Here is a 7056-nt window from a genome sequence, read left to right as displayed (position 1 = left end):
ATGACAATTGGGAGTAGTCCATTGGGGCGGTAGCGGGTAGTAGAATTCCCCTTTGGGATCTATGACCTCGTCGAGCAAAAATCCCGTTGTTTCCTCTTGAAGTGCTTGTATGCGCTCCACTGGTTGGAGCATCTCCCGCACCGATTCGAACTGTTAAGAAGGAGATCAATATGCATGTGTATTAGTTATGTGACTAGATATCAATAATGACGTAAAAATTGTCAATAGTGTTCTGTCAAACGCGCGTACCCATAGCCGTCTCTCAGTTTTGGTCCTTTCAGACGTCATCATGCGAATGTTCTCAAAAACATAGTATACATAATGATATCTCCCCTGTGACTGCTTCAGGGCCTTTACGAGAATAGAATTTAATCAGATAATAATTAATCAAGCATGATAATTAATGGTATTGAAACTAGAATTAAAGAGATGCATGGTAAGATAGTAGTACTTAATTAATTATACCTTGGGTCGAAACCAATGCAGCCTTTCTCTCCATTCGCCTGGAACCTCTTTCGAATTCCTGAACTTTGCCCAAGCCCTGCCCGCCGGCAAAGAAAATGAATAAACGAGTTATTAAATAGTTGATATCAGGAAATGACGAACTAAAGAGGCCGACATATAGTTAATAATGATTGAAATTACCTGTCGACTATCCCCTTCTTGGTTGTGTACTCTCTCTTCTCTTTAAGTAGTCAGTCCAGTACTTAAACTGTTCCTTCATCAACTTTAATGATTAACAAGATCCAATGGTAATTGCATGCACACAAGTTTGCATGGCTTAATTAAGCGGGCATGTGCATAACACTCATCAACTACCCTAAACCCTATACACTTAATTATTAATATCTAGCTAGCTAGTAAGTAAAAACAGAATTTGAAGTACAAGACAGTGTGACTCACGTGTAGTTGTAAGGAAGTAGTATATGTTCATTGGTATTGAGGCGCTTCAAGAACTCTAGCATGTTTTTCTCTACCTCGGTTTGATACCATGCATATCCCCATGTTTCTTCATTAATGGTATTTGGGTCAATGAACCCAATGCCATAGCGTCCAGCTTTTTTCATTTCATACATCTTCATCCTGCCTAATATACCACAGAAAAGAATATAGTGAAGATAATTACAGGTAATGATCGATCAATGAGCAGTACCGCTAGCTTGAGACTTGAATTACAGAAAGAAATCACTTACAGACAATACAAACTGATGATGGATTTGTTGAGTGCGTCTTGATGGAATAACTGAAATAGGTCTAAATACTCAATGGACAGAGCTAGCTTATGGAAGTAATACTCTTCCTTGACTTTCACCATGAGGCCCTCTCATTTGCTACTCTTGGTAATTTTCATGTACCAATCATGCAATTGATACATTCTCGTTGGGAGGTTCTTGACCTCCTCAGGCCTTACCAAAGGTTGGCCGCGGGCATATTTCCATTTTATCTCATCCTCTTTAAGCTTGGGCATGGGCTCAATCTCAAGGAGTTGTCCAACAGTGATGCCGACCATTTCAGCGTTCCGTCTATGCTCCTCGGTTGTTACCAGCTGACTGGCGCCGGTACTCTCATGTGTTGGTACAACAAGCAGGGGGATCGATTGCGCTGCCTGTTCTCCTAGATGGGGAATGGTTTTCCCGCATTTTTGGCCAGCTGCTTGGCTCGAGCTCGAGCTCGACCCCTATTGTTTTTCTCGATGTGCCTTCCTGATTTGGCGCTCATAGTCTGAGTCAACGGGCTTGGGAGCTGGTGGTCGCACCATACGAATAAAGTGGTCAATCTTCTCCTCGGGCACTTTCTCCCTTGGCGGCGGTGCCGGTTTTGGTGCGAAATGGGCCTCCACTTGGGCCTTCACTATGGCATCGTTTTGCTCCTTGGTCATGTTGTAAGGCCTTTGCGGAAGAGGCGCGAGGCTTTTTGGACCATATTGAAATTGCTTGCCTCTGCATGTACCTCCTGTACTACCTCGACTTGTAGCACTACACACCATAGCTGCGGCGGCTCTCTTCCACGATTGCTGAGGCAGCGGAGACAGCTGACGCGGTGTCGGACTTGGAGGAGGAGTGGCACGCGTTGGTGGACTTGGAGGAGGAGGAGTGGCCTCACGCGTTGGCTGAGTTGAAGGAGGAGGAGTGGCCTCACGCGTTGGCTGAGTTGAAGCAGGAGGAGTGGCCTCATGCAATGGCTGAGTTGAAGCAAGATGAGTGGCCTCACGCGTTGGCTGAGTTGAAGCAGGAGGAGTGGACTCATGCGTTGGAGGAGCGTGAGTCGTCTGCTCCTCATCACCTCCTGGAATTTCAAGCTCTAACTGACGCGGTGTCGGTGGCCTTGGAAATATGATGCAATCCTTTCTCCATAGGATGATACGATGTATGGCCTCTCCCAATGTGTGCTCCTCGTCACCTCCAGGAATGTCAAACTGTAGCCCTGAATAATGGTCCACCACCTCATCAACCATGACACGAGCATAGCCGGCTGGAATCGTTTCGCAATGGTAGGTTGCTCCGGGGGGATTTGTATAAGCAACGGCGTCCGCCGCCTTCACGGATATGTTCTTTACTTTGAAGTGTAGCTCACAGTTAGTGTTCTCCTTGATGTCATCCACAGGGTATCTATCCAACAGTCGTCGCCCGGGGCGGAACCCATGTTGCTTCTCAGCATGGATAGGACGATGCTATCCAATGCTGGATCATGCGCTAGCTGCGGCCGCTGCTGAGACCCCCTTCAATGTCGAGTACAGGTCATCTTCAATATCACCATCATGCATGGCACGGTCTGCAACCAACCGGCGAAAGTCCTCGTTTGTTCACGTGTAATCCAGTCGTCAGACTTCTCCGGGTGTTTGGAGTGTAGAAAATTCTTGTGTTCCTCCATATATGGAGCCACCAAGGCGTAATTATGTAGAACTGTGTAGTGTGCTTCAGTGAGAGAATGCCCATCTATACATATTATTTGATCCCCTCCTAGCATGCCTTTTCCATCCAGTCTGCCCTTATGCCGCGATTTAGGAACACCAATCGGCTTAAGGTCAGGAATAAAGTCAATACAAAACTCAATGACCTCCTCATTTTCATGGCCCTTCAAGATGCTTCCTTCTGGCCTAGCACGGTTATGAACATGTTTCTTCAAGACTCCCATGAACCTCTCAAAGGGGAACATATTGTGTAGAAATACAGGACCCAAAATGTTAATCTCTTCGCAAAGGTGAACTAGGACGTGCGTCATGATGTTGAAGAAGGATGGTGGGAACACCAACTCGAAACTAACAAGACATTGCACCAAATCATTTTGTAACCTTGGTATGATTTCTGGATCGATTACCTTCTGAGAGATTGCATTGAGGAATGCACATAGCTTCACAATGGCTAATCAAACGTTTTCCGGTAGAAGCCCCCTCAATGCAACCGGAAGCAGTTGCGTCATAATCACGTGGCAGTCATGAGACTTTAGGTTCTGGAACTTTTTCTCTGCCATATTTATTATTCCCTTTATATTCGACGAGAAGCCAGACGGTACCTTCATACTGAGCAAGCATTCAAAGAAGATTTCCTTCTCTTCTTTGGTAAGAGCGTAGCTGGCCTGACCCTGATGTATGCCATCTTTTCCGTGCATACGTTGCTAGTCCTCCCGTGCCTCTGGTGTATCTTTTGTCTTCCCATACACGCCCAAGAAGCCAAGCAGGGTCACACAAAGATTCTTCGTCACGTGCATCACACCCGTTGTATTTGAACGTAGAGCCTATCACACCCGGTCATCACGTGGTGTCTCAGCATGAAGGGCTTTTGCAACGGTGCATACTCGGGGAGAACACTTATACCTTGAAATTAAGCTAAGGGATCATCTTATAATGCTACCGCCGTACTAAGAAAAATAAGATTCATAAAGATAAACATCACATGCAATTAAAATATGTGACATGATATGGCCATCATCATCTTGTGCTTTTGGTCTCCATCTCCAAAGCAACGTCATGATCTCCATCATCACCGGCTTGACACCTTGATCTCCATCGTAGCGTCGTGGTCGTCTCACCAACTATTGCTTCTACGACTATCGCTACCGCTTAGTGATAAACTAAAGCAATTACATGGCGTCTTTATTTCATACAATAAAGCAACAACCATAAGGCTCCTACCAGTTGCCGATAACTTCTACAAAACATGATCATCTCATACAACAACGTATATCACATTATGTCTTGACCATATCACATCCCAACATGCCCTGCAAAAACAAGTTAGACGTCCTCTACTTTGTTATTACAATTTTTACGTGGCTCCTACGGGCTTCTAGCAAGAACCATTCTTACCTACGGCACAAAACCACAACGGTGATTTATCAAGTTTGCTGTTTTAACCTTCAACAAGGACCGACCACGGTCAAATTCAATCCAACTAAAGTAGGAGAAACACAGACCCGTCGGCCACCTTTATGCAAAACTAGTTGCATGTTTGTCGGTGGAACCGGTCTCATGAACGTGGTCATGTAAGGTTGGTCCGGGCCACTTTATCCAACAATACCGCCGAATCAAAATAAGACATTGGTGGTAAGAAGTATGACGATCACCACCCACAACTCTTTGTGTTCTACTCGTGCATATCATCTACGCATAGACCTGGCTCGGATGCCACTGTTGGGAAATGTAGCATGCAATTTCAAAAAAAAATCCTACGCTCACGCAAGATCTATCTAGGAGATGCATATCAATGAGAGGGGGAAGAGTGTGTCCATGTACCCTCATAGACCAAAAGTAGAAGTGTTTGCTTAATGTGGTTGATGTAGTCGAACGTCTTCTCGTTCCGGCCGATCAAGTACCAAACATACGGCACCTCTGAGTTCTGCACACGTTCAGCGCGATGACGTCCCTCGAGCTCTTGATCCAGCAGAGTGTCAAGGAAGTAGATGAGTTCCGTTAGCATGACGGCGTGGTGATGGTGATGTAATCCACGCAGGGCTTTGCCTAAGCACCGCGAGAATATGACCAGAGGCGTAAACTGTGGAGGAGGGCGCCGCACACGGCTTGGAACAATTGATGTGTGTTGTAGGTGCCCCCTCCCCACGTATATAAAGGAGGGAGGGGGAGCCAGCTCTAGGCGCGCCCAAGTAGGAGGAATCCTACTTGGGCTCCTAGTTGGATTCGCCCCCCCCCCTTTCCTTTTACCGGAGGGGAAAAGAGGGAAAGAGAGAGAGGGGGAGAAGGAAAGGGGGGCTCCGCCCCCTCTCCTAGTCCTATTCGGTCTCCTTCACTGTGAGGGGCGCGCCACCCCTTCGTGGGCTGGTGGGCCTCCCTCCTATGGCCCATATCTTCCCCCTATAGGGTTCCAGTAACCCCCACCCCGGTACTTCAATATGTACCCGATACATTCCGGAACACTTCTGGTGTCCGAATACTACCTTCCAATATATCAATATTTACCTCTCGACCATTTCGAAACTCCTCGTCATGTCTGTGATCTCAACTGGAACTTCGAACAATATTCGGTCACCAAATCACATAACCCATATAATACAAATCGTCATCGAACGTTAAGCGTGCGGACCCTACGGGTTCGAACTATGTAGACATGACCGAGACATCTCTACGGTCAATAACCGATAGCGGAACCTGGATGCTCATATTGGCTCCCACATATTCTATGAAGATCTTTATCGGTTGAACTGTTATGTCAACATACGTTATTCCCTTTGTTATCGGTATGTTACTTGCCCGAGATTCGTTCGTCGGTATCTTCATACCTATTTCAATCTTGTTACTGTCAAGTCTCTTTACTTGTTCTGTAATGCATCATCCCGCAACTAACTCATTAGTCACATTGCTTGCAAGGCTTCTTATGATGTGCATTACCGAGAGGGCCCAGAGATACCTCTCTGATACTCAGAGTGACAAATCCTAATCTCGATCTATGCCAACCCAACAAACACCTTCGGAGATACCTGTGGAGCATCTTTATAATCACCCAGTTACGTTGTGACATTTGATAGCACACAAGGAATTACTCGGGTACCCGGAGTTGCATAATCTCATAGTCGGAGGAATATGTATTTGACATGAAGAAAGTAGTAGCAATAAAACTGAACGATCATAATGCTAAGCTAACGGATGGGTCTTGTACATCACATCATTCTCCTAATGATGCGACCCCGTTCATCAAATGACAACACATGTCCATGGCTAGGAAACTTAACCATCTTTGATTAACGAGCTAGTCAAGTAGAGGCATACTAGGGACACGGTGTTTTGTCTATGTATTCACACATGTATTAAGTTTCCGGTTAATACAATTCTAGCATGAATAATAAACATTTATCATGATATAAGGAAATAAAATAACAACTTTATTATTGCCTCTAGGGCATATTTGCTTCACTATGTTCATAATTCAAAGATTAAACTTCAAAAATTCAATATATGTACTACAAAAACTAAATTACATCATTGTTATTTATCATGGGTTGACTATGGGTCTGTCAAGATTCTTCCTCTCTAACATTTGTGACCGTCGGTGATGGAAGCTCCTAATTTCATTTGAAAGTGCATTACACCAAAATGTCTAGCACCTTCAAATGAAAAAGAAGCTCCCCTCACGACAACAATCAGGATTCTTCTTCTCTCATATATGGTGGACACTCTCCGCCACTGATTTTTCAACTGTCGATGATGGTCGCTACTCCTCCTTCCCCTAGTGCATAACAATGGTCTAGAACAAGGAGAAGAAGGAGAGAAGCGACCCCCACGACAACATTCGGCATTCTTCTTGTCTCATTTATAGTGGAGACTCTCTCTCTCACTAATTTTATAACTATCATGTTTGGAGCCCCAACAGACTTTAAGTCAACCCGAAATGTCATTTAATTATCTTTCTAGCAAATCCGGGCCACTCGATATTTCCTACATATTCTAGCACAATTCATGCTAAAATTAACGGAAAAATCCGGCATGATCTTTGCTAAAATAGGACATATCAAGTGCCTGAAATTTGCCGAAACAGAAATGAATCAACACTCCGACAAAACATAGGCCACTCGGAGGTGTTCCCTACAAACATATATAGGCCACTT

The sequence above is a fragment of the Triticum dicoccoides genome, chromosome 7B (assembly GCF_002162155.2).
Source record: "Triticum dicoccoides isolate Atlit2015 ecotype Zavitan chromosome 7B, WEW_v2.0, whole genome shotgun sequence".
In the NCBI taxonomy this organism is placed as follows: Eukaryota; Viridiplantae; Streptophyta; class Magnoliopsida; order Poales; family Poaceae; genus Triticum; species Triticum dicoccoides.
The sequence above is the reverse complement of the archived record's forward strand: the minus strand, read 5'-3'. Positions refer to the sequence as shown.